General features: G+C 36.8%; 1 pseudogene; it reads right to left on the bottom strand.

Moving 5' to 3' along the window:
• Nucleotides 1–772: 772 nt before the first annotated feature.
• LOC134312018 (zinc-binding protein A33-like) lies at nt 773–6,243 on the bottom strand (annotated as a pseudogene).
• Between the last annotated feature and the right edge of the window lie 6,909 nt (nt 6,244–13,152).

Genomic DNA, 13,152 nt, shown 5'->3' with positions numbered 1-13,152 from the left:
CACATTAAAAGGCATTAGTCAAAAACCCAGCATTGAAAAGCTTGAAGAAGTGATAAGAAGCATGTTTCCTCAGGATTATGCTTAGTTAGTTCGTTAGTTACTCTTCATTGTTTACAAAGTTGAAAGTTTAAAATTGCTTAAGTTACAAAGAAATGTTCAGGAATTTGCCTAAGTCATTTATTTCTCTTATGTTGCATAATTGACAGACATTCTTGTAAGTATGTTAAAAGTCATCTATTGTTATACCCTTTTTCAGTAAAATAATTAATAAAAATCATATTTTCTATATTTTGTTCAGTTTTTTGTGTTTCCTGAAAAACCTGAAAAAATGACTTAGGCCATTATTTTAGGAAGGTGACGATATTCCAACTGGTTACAAGGGCATTCTAGGTGGTTCTATGGCATATCTGGTAATTACTAGTGTGTTGCTAGATGGTTGCTATGGTAATATATATGGTTGGAGATGGTTGCTGGTTGTTCCCTTAAGATTGCTAGGGTGTTGCTAAGTCATGGCCACAATATCCTATGCAGCTTCAATCAGGTTACTAGTTGGTTATTATGGTGTTTTAATATGCCACATGGTTAAAATACTGTTATTAGCTGGTTGCCATTGTATTCTAGGTGATCCAGTTAGTTGGTAGGTTTCTCCTATTTGGTTGTTATTATTTTGCAAATAATAATTTATTAAAAATAAAATACAAATGAGAGAAAGAAGAAGAAACAAATAGAAGAATATTAATCAGACAGTGATGTTGTACATTGCATTCACTAATTAAGGTTGAACTTGACTAACAGGGCAGATGATCAGTGGTGCTGAATTTTTACCTTTATCATTGAGACAGGGACTGAAGTATGGATAAAGTTTATCAGTGAAAGAGTAGATATGAGACTCATTCTCAACATCATAGAAGGAGACCAAACCCGCCTCATAATCCACAAACACCCCCACCTTCTGAGGAGCCTGTTTCAATGAGAGGAGGACAGAGGGAGAATCCAGAGCCTTATATTCAGTTTTATTTCTCAGCCATACAGACCAATATTCATTTTCAGGACTTACTGTAATCTCTCCCTTCCTGTTACTGGACTCTCTGGTCACTCCTAAATCCCACTTAGTCTTCCTTTTAACCTGCACCTCATAGTAAAATCTCCCTGAGGAGAATCCCTCCTTTCCAAGCACACAGACACAGTAATCAAATCCCTCTGGATTATCAGGAAGCTTCTGTCGTTTGTCTCCACATGTAACTTGTTTTCCATCATCAGACAGGATCAGGTAACGATTTGCTGTATCAGGATCCAGAATCACGTCCACTGAGAGAAAGAGACACAATTTACACCCATTTTATCGTTACACAGTGTGTAGTAATGAAGAAATCTAGATTTCATTATGTGATGAGTGAGAGCTCACAAACCTGCATATTGTTGAATTCTCTTCAGTTTTGGTTGGAATAAAATAAAGAATAAAATTATTTACTGCTAGAAATCATTTCTGTTAGAAACTGGATTATTTTAAAGTGATGATTATAAAGCACAATATGAAGCTGGAACATGAACATTAACCAACACACAGTGTGGTGACCAACACTCATAGAAGCTTCAATAGAGAATTATTGATAACAGCAGCTTTAACTTATGGTTAAACTATTACCAGATAAATGTAAGTCATAAGTAATTTCTCTGCTCAAACACACAAGATCGTACAGATAATAATCACTTACCCATACTGACAATCTTCTTCATTACTTTATCAACACATTCCTGAAGCTGAGACAGAGCTTTCCTCAGAGTCTCCACATCTGGATGAGGCTGAATACTGACATCAGTCCAGTTGTTGGTGGGTGGAGGTCTGCACAGGGACGAGTAAATCTACAGTACAGCAGGAGAGAGGAGAAATCCCTCAGCATCCCCAGTGCTGTCCTGTCATTTGCTGCATTACTATTATTAAACAGAGGGACTCTGACCTGTAGGAGGTGGAGATGATCCTCAGTGTTGGACATCTGCTCCAGCTCAGTGATTTCCTGCTCCAGATCTTTAATGAACTCTTCAGCCTGACGCTCTGCTGCTCTCTGCTTCTCTTCCATCACCTTCAGCATCTCAGCCTGGATTCTCTCAATGCTGCGTATCAGAGCTCTGAAGATCTCCATGCTGTCAGCTTTCTCCTTCTCTGTGTTTTTCTACCAGGAGAAACATCAAGTCATTTATGTTGTGTTATTAGAAATAGCAGCTCTTCTTATGTACAGTGTATCACAAAAGTGAGTACACCCCTCACATTTCTGCAGATATTTAAGTATATCTTTTCATGGGACAACACTGACAAAATGACACTTTGACACAATGAAAAGTAGTCTGTGTGCAGCTTATATAACAGTGTAAATTTATTCTTCCCTCAAAAAAACTCAATATACAGCCATTAATGTCTAAACCACCGGCAACAAAAGTGAGTACACCCCTAAGAGACTACACCCCTAAATGTCCAAATTGAGCACTGCTTGTCATTTTCCCTCCAAAATGTCATGTGATTTGTTAGTGTTACTAGGTCTCAGGTGTGCATAGGGAGCAGGTGTGTTCAATTTAGTAGTACAGCTCTCACACTCTCTCATACTGGTCACTGAAAGTTCCAACATGGCACCTCATGGCAAAGAACTCTCTGAGGATCTTAAAAGACGAATTGTTGCGCTACATGAAGATGGCCAAGGCTACAAGAAGATTGCCAACACCCTGAAACTGAGCTGCAGCACAGTGGCCAAGATCATCCAGCGTTTTAAAAGAGCAGGGTCCACTCAGAAAAGACCTCACGTTGGTCGTCCAAAGAAGCTGAGTGCACGTGCTCAGCGTCACATCCAACTGCTGTCTTTGAAAGATAGGCGCAGGAGTGCTGTCAGCATTGGTGCAGAGATTGAAAAGGTGGGGGGTCAGCCTGTCAGTGCTCAGACCATACGCCGCACACTACATCAAATTGGTCTGCATGGCTGTCACCCCAGAAGGAAGCCTCTTCTGAAGTCTCTACACAAGAAAGCCCGCAAACAGTTTGCTGAAGACATGTCAACAAAGGACATGGATTACTGGAACCATGTCCTATGGTCTGATGAGACCAAGATTAATTTGTTTGGTTCAGATGGTCTCAAGCATGTGTGGCGGCAATCAGGTGAGGAGTACAAAGATAAGTGTGTCATGCCTACAGTCAAGCATGGTGGTGGGAATGCCATGGTCTGGGGCTGCATGAGTGCAGCAGGTGTTGGGGAGTTACATTTCATTGAGGGACACATGAACTCCAATATGTACTGTGAAATACTGAAGCAGAGCATGATCCCCTCCCTCCGGAAACTGGGTCGCAGGGCAGTGTTCCAGCATGATAATGACCCCAAACACACCTGTAAGACGACCACTGCTTTATTGAAGAGGCTGAGGGTAAAGGTGATGGACTGGCCAAGCATGTCTCCAGACCTAAACCCAATAGAACATCTTTGGGGCATCCTCAAGCGGAAGGTGGAGGAGCGCAAAGTCTCGAATATCCGCCAGCTCCGTGATGTCGTCATGGAGGAGTGGAAAAGCATTCCAGTGGCAACCTGTGAAGCTCTGGTAAACTCCATGCCCAGGAGAGTTAAGGCAGTTCTGGGAAATAATGGTGGCCACACAAAATATTGACACTTCAGGAACTTTCACTAAGGGGTGTACTCACTTTTGTTGCCGGTGGTTTAGACATTAATGGCTGTATATTGAGTTATTTTGAGGGAAGAATAAATTTACACTGTTATATAAGCTGCACACAGACTACTTTTCATTGTGTCAAAGTGTCATTTTGTCAGTGTTGTCCCATGAAAAGATATACTTAAATATCTGCAGAAATGTGAGGGGTGTACTCACTTTTGTGATACACTGTATGTTCGGAAATGAGGACTAGTCGAGTAATGAAAGGCTTTTCTTACTTTATTAAGTTCTACAGAATGTTTTATTTATTTGATCCTCTTCAGTCGGTTCTGGATCATCTGCTCAACTTCTGCTTTTGTTGCTCCCAGCTGAGTCTGTAAAATGGTATTGAAGAGTAATAAAAATCTAGAATGAGACATCTTTGAGCTGGAAAACTCGTGCTACTTTGACTGTCATTTAATTGTAGGGCTGGGCAGTATGGCCAAAATTTTTAATCATGGTATTTTTTTGAATTCTAACGGTTAAATTTTTTATGTATCACTGGAATTTTATATCGGTCTTTGGCTTAGTCTTTTTTAAAGAATAAATAGAATATAAAGCATTTTCATTTCAGCATGTGCATATATATTATGGAGGTTTTGCTTGACCCCACAAAATGATCTAATATATGAAGGTATGAATATACATGCAACAATTGCAGAATGTAAACCATTTTTATTGTGCAAACTGGAAGTTTATACCAAAAACAAAAACATTTGATTATGTATTATACAAATCCCTTATATAATATAATTGTTATACTGTAATACTGATGTATTGCTCTATTGTACATCACCACAGATCTGTTGTTGGAAAGTGGGCGATTGTATAGAGCTCCACTTCCAGCTTGCTTCAGTGTTGTTGGTATAACATTGCTGTTGTTGGTATAACACTATTTTTGAGCCGATATAAGCAAATCGCTTTTTAACCCTTTTTCTTGACAGTCTATAGAGAAATCATGTTCTTGCATAGGTGGATTGTTACTGCATTTGTAATGTCATGATAGTGACGTGCTATATTAATGTACAACCTTTTAAAATGTACATTTCACAATATTTGGATTTTGTATATATATATGATTAATTACTGTACCCATACTTTAGGGCTCTTTTCTGTCACTAGGTACCTAACACATTTATTACACATTTATTAAATTGAAATGTATCATTTTTACAATATATTTATATCACTTTTTTTTTACTGTGTAAAACTTTTATTCTGTAATACAGGTACAGAGCATCGTACACGTGAGACTATTACAACCTTTAATGCATTTTAAATAGCGTTCTGCTTCATGCACTTTTTAGACGCTCCTTTAGTTCGTCCACGCAGATGAACCTCACATTTAAGAAACAGTGTTAACTGAAAATGAACAGAGATCCTTTGATTTGATTATTGTTTGTTCCTTGTATACTGCAGAATCAGTTTGTGCAATTCTATTGATTTTTGGATGTTTACTGGCTGAAAACGAGATGAAAGAACCTCGGAGGTCAGGCAAACATTCCAGTATAAAGTTAACTTGACTACGCTGGTGTACAGTATGCAGTATGAGAATCCCTTCCCCATATTGTTTAATTTTTATTTGCAGATAAAGATAATATATGCATGTCAAATATACAAATACAAAAGGTCAGAACAACAGGGGATGCTGTTTCATTATTTTTTCTTTGTTAGGACAGTAAAGCATTTACCACTTTGTAATGTTGCCATTCCTTTTCAACAAATTTGAAAAAAAAAGTTTGGCAACAAGGACACCAAGTGATTTAGTGTTTCAGGTTTTATTTCAGGTCCTATTCGTTCTGCAAACACGTCTTAAAATGTGTAACAGTACAGGGTTTTCCTTGCCACATTTTTTGTTGCAAAATTCTACACATGTTCCCAATTAGGGACAGGTCGAGACTGCAGGCAGGCCACTCTGTACTCGTACCCTCTTCTTTCATTGCCATGCCAATGTAAGCAGCTTATGGTTTGTCTTGGTAAAATATGTCCCTGAAAAAGGTCTCTCACCTTCTTCTGTGTTGTGGTTCCTGTGGTCTGTTTCAGTGCAGAACTGACACACACACGTCTGGTCGTCTCTACAGAACATCTCCAGAGGTCTCTCATGTTTGTGACAGATGTAATCCTCCAGGTTCTCCACAGGATCTATTAGTTTGTGTTTTTTGAATGAAGAAACTTTCTCATGAGGTTCCAGGTGAGTCTTGCAGTAAGAGGCCATACAGATCAGGCAGAACTTCAGAGCTTCATGTTTCTTCTCACTGCAAAACTCACAGAACACCTGAGATTTAGTAGTTTCTCCAGCAGTGCTGCTTGATTTGATCTGAACTGGCTTTCTAAATTGAGCAGCCAGTCCAGAGATGAAGGTGTTAACATGTAGTTCAGGTCTTTTGGGAAAATCCATCTTACATACTGGACACTGACAGTGTGAACTGGTGTCCCAGCACTCTTTGATACAGATCATGCAGAAGTGTGTCCACATGGAGTTGTGACAGGATCAGTGAACACATCCAGACAGATGGAGCACTGGAGCTGATCTTCAGACAGGAAGCTGCTGGACACCATAATGATTCATTATGTGGCGTTTCCCACGGTGTGGATTAGGGAGGTTGCAAGTGACGTCACTCCCATGAGCACTTGCAGTTGTAAATAGCGTATAAAAAGGGTTGTAACTGTTTAGTTAGGTTTTGTATTGTAATAATGTTGTGTTAGTTCTGTTATACATGTTTTAAGCTGTCATTATGTGTGTCTGGATCTGATAAATGTGCTTGTGTGTTAATTACCGTCTATGTGTAGTCGTAATGTTTTGGGGTTGTCAGCTGTTCGGAATGTCTTCAGAGATACAGCTTTTAGCTGAATGTCTGTTTAAGTTGATCTCATAAGAGCAATAAAGAGGGATTTGATTTAAATGGATCCATTTGAGTTGTCTGCATCTTCTTCCACGCCACAATATATTCATTTATTTATTGTCTATTTAACCACCCATCCTATTCTGGGATGCAATTAATTGGGCAAAAGGCAGTAAATACCCCAGACAGGTCACCAGTCTATCACAGAGCAAGCCAACACACACACACACAAACACACACAAACTGCTGGCGCATTTGGCTGCCGCTACCATTACCGTATTTTATTGTATTTTTTGTATTTTTTATCGTGTTTTTCTTTCATTTTCATCTTTTTATACACTCCTGTAATCACTACCGCTCCTGTTGATAGATGACTATAGAGTGTGTTGGGTAATTTTAAAAGATGCGGGCGCTGGTACGTTTGGCTACTGCAGCTCTATCTTCATAATTCTCTTTGAGGACGCTACAGTGACTCTCGTTTTCCACCTATCTGCTGTCAGCGTTTCACAATAGGAACTTTTTACCTGGACTGAAATTTTCTGGTGTGCCCTGCCTTGTGGTCTGGTCCTGTGCACCGCTTTCACGAGTAGCAGCTACAGCTGGTCTCCACACGCACACAATGTTAAGGTATTCCGTCAATCAACTGAGGAAACTCAACAACTACACCACTCCATCGTGTTTATCAGTAATAAAACAACTTGGACTTTTTCGCCGGTGCCGCTACATTCATAGGAGCTCCCGGAGAAAGTTTGTTTACTCCCAGTCCGATTCCAGTCCCAGCACGATTCCATCTATCTGGTCAGCTGTGCGCTCCATCGCAACACTGCATGCGGAGCGGGATAGAAAACGTGGAGTGGACTTCAATACTCTTCGACCAATTCCCTCAGCTAATGAAATCTCGTCCCCCTGTCAAAATGTGCTTAATTAATGCTCAGTGGGGAATAAGGCTCATGTGTTAAATGACTTATTTATTAGGACCAATTTGGCCTTTTTGTTTGTAACTGAAACCTAGCAACGAAATATGGATTTTGTGCACCTAAATGAACTTTGCCCGCTGGACTGTTCTTTTATTGGGACCCCACGATTGTCTGGTCGCGGTGGAGGTCTCGCGGTGTTTTGGAAAAATCTATATAATTGTCAGTTAGTAAGTATTGAACAGTTTACTACTTTTGAAGTGCAATTTATAAAAGTTGGAAGGCTAAAGCCATTTTACTGTGCTTTAATACATCGACCTCCTGGTCCAGCTGGTGAGTCTTTATCTGAGTTTACAGATTTTTTAACCTCTGTTATTAAGCTGAACAATGTTCTACTGGTTGGAGATTTTAATCTGCAAATTGATGATGCCTCAGATTGCATAGCTACAGAATTTATTAATATTACAGAGTCTCTTCATTTTAAACAGTTTGTTTCGTGTCCCACTCATATCTGGTGTGAAAATCTTTTGATTAGTGATCATAAATGTGTCTTTTTTAACCTGTCTGGAAATGTTGAAAATTTTTGTCCTAAAAAAATGACACATTCTCGCATTATAACTCAGAAATCGATTAATCAGTTTTTAACTCATTATGGTTGTGATTTCAAGATAGATTGTAGTAATGCTGAGTTTTTAATGAACATTGTTCTTCAATACTGGATAAAGTAGCTCCGGTAAAAGCCAGGTCTAGAGCCATCCATAACAGTGTCCCATGGATGACTGATGAGGTCCGCTCCTTAAGATGGAAGTGCCGAAGTTATGAACGATTATGGAAGTCTACTGGGTTGGAAGTACACCGCCTTTACTTAAAAGATCTTCGTCTTTCTTTTAATGATTTAGTAAAAGATGCTCGTTCTGCTTATTTTGCAAATCTAATTTTATCATCCAAGAGAAATCCTAAGATTTTGTTTGATACAATTAATACCATTGTTTCGCCACCAGTTACAACATTGTCATGTGTTTCTGTTGAGGATTGCAACAGATTTCTTTCTTATTTTGTTGATAAGGTAATGGCTATTAGATCTAATATTCAGACGGGGTCGTATCTGTCTAATGTTGGTCCTCCAGGTCTTTTTACTGCTTTGGATTCTTTCCAACCTATCGATTTAGAGGAGTTGTTGGTTGTTGCTGGAAAATTTAAAAAACAACTAAAGACTTACCTTTTCAAGCAGGCGTTTGTATAATGTTGAATTAATTATGTATTTATTTTTATTCATTTATTTATTAATGTATTTGTTTTTTATTTATTATTATTATTGTTTAATTTATTTTATGTTGTGTTTTATTATGTAGATGAGTGTGTATATTTTGGCATGCAATGTTTTTGTAAAGCACTTTGTGATTCTTATCTGTGAAAAGTGCTATATAAATAAATGTTACTTACTTACTTACTTACAAACACTGTAATGACAGATTGTACATCAGGCTGTGTGGGTGTGTTCTGTACAATGATTCTTCTGGTTTTTCTGGTTTTTCTGGTTTTATACATAACAGGTATGAATGTTCACGTAAATATGAGGTGTAACTCTACTAGACGTCATTTAGTTTGTAGCCAGCTAACAAAATTACGTTCTGAGAACATTCCCCAAACGTTCCATTTTGGTTGTGGGAACATTGCATTGGAATGTTCCCTCAACGTTATTTTGTCCAGTTTTCTTGATGTTCTCAGAATGTTTTTTTTCATAGAACGTTACCTAAACCTCATTTGCAACCATAATTTAACGTTCTGGAAACGTTGTCTTGGAATGTAAAAGAACATTTTAAATAAGGTTCTTTGAACGTTCCCTTAACATTCCATTTTGGTTGTATGAATATTTCTTAATGAATATTTCTTGTATGAATATTTTCTTAATATTCTCAAGACATTTAATGCAAGTTAAAGAACATACACAAAAACCTTTTTAAATGTTTTAAATGTTACTTTAACATACTTTTAACATAACTACAGACAATGTTAATCCCTCTCTGTCTCTGTGATATATTGGATGAAGGAGATTGCAGGCAGAGAGAGAATCCATTTAACTCTGCACATTTATTCTCTACACACACACACACACACACACACACACACACACCAACCCTTTACATTCACTTAGTAATTCTACCGTCATTATCTTATATAGTCATTAAGTATTTACTGCCACCTTCTAACCGTTAACTAACTTACAGTTATAAATCACCAAATACAATTCTAATATACTACAGTCTTACCCCCCCCCCCCCCCCCCCCCAACCCCCTCAGACATTACCAATTATTAAAAACAATATCTAAATCACTCTGATAACATTTGCTATGATGGTCTAATTCAAACAATTCATGTGATAATACTGACATAAACGGAGACAAAATCAATGCACACATTTATTTTAAAAAATGTTTTATCATCATCAATCAAATTCAATTGAATGGACGAAAAGTTAAATAGGAGTTGTAGTATGTAATGTGGGTTACACTTGATAAAATACAACTTGGTTTGGAGCAATTTGATGAATATTTTAAAAGCTATTGAAATTATTAATATGCTGAATACTTTAAATGCTATTGAAGTTATGAATACAAATCTGGTTTTTATTATGTAATAAAGGGTAAAAGTGTCAGTATAAGAGTTGTAGTATGTAATGTGGGTTACACTTGATAAAAAACAACTTGCTTGGAGAGACAGTTTGCACACATGCATGATGCTGTAGTTTGTGTAACCTTACAGCGCCGATCAAGATTCTCCTTTAGGAGCAACAATGTCTAAACTTACTTTAATATTCAACATCTTTCTAACATTCGGCATTCCGATCTAAATAAGTGCTTCAAAAAACACCTAAGACCCACTTATTTTATTATTTCTTACACAAATGAAAATAGTCAACATACTACAAAAACAAGTTTATGTTAATTTTAAGATTACGTCTATTTATCTAAAGAAAGGTTATAATGAAACACCTGATCAAGCTCCCACTTCATCTAACGAGTTAGGGACCATCATAAAACTAACTGAGAAACGTAGGAGACATTTACTCTGCACTTATCCAGACTCATAAATCTATTTAAATCTTGTATGATTTGTATTTTTGGAAATGTAATTTGTATATTTGAAATATAAATTTATTACAGATTTATTGATCTTTATTTAAATGTAAGGTAAAATAAATACTATGTTATTTCAAAAACTGTGTGTAGTAGGTAAGACACATTGATGTGTTTGTGTAAAAATAGTTTGACATTAATTCATCCAATCATACAATATTTAAATAGATTTATTAGTCTGGATAAGTGCATGTTTCCTACATTTCTCAGTTAGTTTGATGACGGTCGTTAGATGAAGTGGGAGCTTGATAAACGGTTTCATTATAACCTTTCTTTAGATAAATAGACGTAATCTTAAAATTAACATAAACTTGTTTTTGTAGTATGTTGACTATTTTCATTCGTGTAAGAAATTATAAAATAAGTGGGTCTTAGGTGTTTTTTGAAGCACTTATTTAGATCGGAATGCCGAATGTTAGAAAGATGTTGAATATTAAACTGAGTTTAGACATTGTTGCTCCTAAAGAATAATATTTTAAAAGCTATTGGAAGTTATTAATACGCTGAATACTTTAAATGCTATTGAAGTTATGAATAAAAATCTGTTTTTTATTATGTAATAAAGGTAAGTGTCAGTATAAGAGTTGTAGTATGTAATGTGGGTTACACTTGATAAAATACATCTTGTTTTGGAGCAATTTGATGAATATTTTAAAAGCTATTGCAGTTATTAATATGCTGAATACTTTTGAAGTGTCTTTGATGTTTAATTCGGTAACGATTATGTGAAGTTGAATGAAGAAAGACTCCGCCGAACTTTGTCTTGTTACACAAAGAGTTTATTTATTTCAGAACAAGACAAATCGAACAGGCATTCTAGATCTGCCCGGAGAAAAGTTAGTCGATTCTTCTCTGACTCTCGATGAATTTTGCTTTCTTTATATACTTGGCTATACGTGCAGAACACATCTGGAATCTATTGAACCATACAGCCTTACTTCATAGTAAGACACAGGGACCACAACTCCATCACATTCCTTAACACCAGACGCTGGACAGGGCCTCACCAGCACCCCATTTCCCTACAGGACTATAAACATTTTACAGATGTGGAATGTTCCAAGAGTGGCACACTGGCCCCTAGAAGAAAATAACTTCTACAGAACTGTGTTCTCTAACAGGTCAAGAGAAACGAATATTACACATAAACTAATATGTTCTAAAAGAGGTTTCTGAATAAAAAAATGTGTATAAAACTTCCAGACACCTCACTTTAAATGCTATTGAAGTTATGAATAAAAATCTGGTTTTTATTATGTAATAAAGGGTAAAAGTGTCAGTATAAGAGTTGTAGTATGTAAAGTGGGTTACACTTAATAAAATATAACTTGTTTTGGATCAATTTGATGAATATTTTAAAAGCTATTGAAGTTATTAATATGCCTAATACTTTAAATGTTTTTGAATTTATGAATAAAAATCTGTTTTTTATTATGTAATATTTAGATTTACACAGTCGAAGAACACAAATCTGCTGAAACCTGTTAGAAGGTCTCTGACCTTACCCAGAGAGCAGGTGTAGATAGAGAAAAGAAGTGGGCCAAGTACAGAGCCCTGACGAACACTGGTTGAGAGAGTGCATGGAGGAGATATGGATCCCCTCCATGACAATTGGTAGGAGCGCCCTTCTAGGTAGGAGGTCACCCACTGCCATGCTGAACCTGTTACTCCAAGATTGGAGAGAGTAGACAAGAGAATGCTGTGATTCACTGTGTCAAAGGCTGCAGAGAGGTCAAAAAGAATGAGGACCGATGAGAGTTTGGCTGTTTTGGCTGCATGCAGCTTCTCAGTAACAGCTACAAGAGCTGTTTCTGTAGAATGCGCTGCCTTGAAGCCAGACTGGTACGGATCGTGGAGGTCATTCTGAGTAAAAAACACAGATAGTTGATATCGTGGCAGGAGTGGAGATCAACACACTTTCTCTCAGCTGCGCTTAATTCAAACAAGTATGTAATGTAATGTGGGTTACACTTAATAAAATACAACTTCTTTTGGAGCAGTTAGAAGAATATTTTAAAAGCTATTGAAGTTATTAATACGCTGAATACTTTAAATGTTTTTGAGGTTATTAATAATAATCTGGTTTTTATTATGTAATAAAGGGTAGAAGTGTCAGTATAAGAGTTGTAGTATGTGATGTGGGTTACACTTGATACAATACAACTTGTTTTAGAGCGATTTGATGCATAATTTAAAAGCTATAGCAGTTATTATTACTCTGAATATTTTAAATGCTATTGAAGTTATAATCAAAATTTGTTTATTATTATGTAATAAAGGGTAAAAGTGTCAGTATAAGAGTTGTAGTATGTAATGTGGGTTACACTTAATAAAATACAACTTGTTTTGGAGCAGTTAGAAGAATATTTTAAAAGCTATTTAAGTTATTACAGTTTTTCTCGATTGCTTTGGTGCATTTTTCTGATCAGAATTAAAATTCTTATAACTGTTAGTTCAACCTCCTGTAACGGGGGGGGGGGGGTGTGTGTGGTGAATAATAAAGTGGAGGTGATTTTAATAGTTTATTATATATTATTATTTCACTTATCATTCACAAACACACGGGTTGGACC

Source organism: Trichomycterus rosablanca, chromosome 4 (genome assembly GCF_030014385.1).
Source record: "Trichomycterus rosablanca isolate fTriRos1 chromosome 4, fTriRos1.hap1, whole genome shotgun sequence".
Classification (NCBI taxonomy): domain Eukaryota; kingdom Metazoa; phylum Chordata; class Actinopteri; order Siluriformes; family Trichomycteridae; genus Trichomycterus; species Trichomycterus rosablanca.
This window is presented reverse-complemented; position numbering and strand designations above follow the sequence as displayed.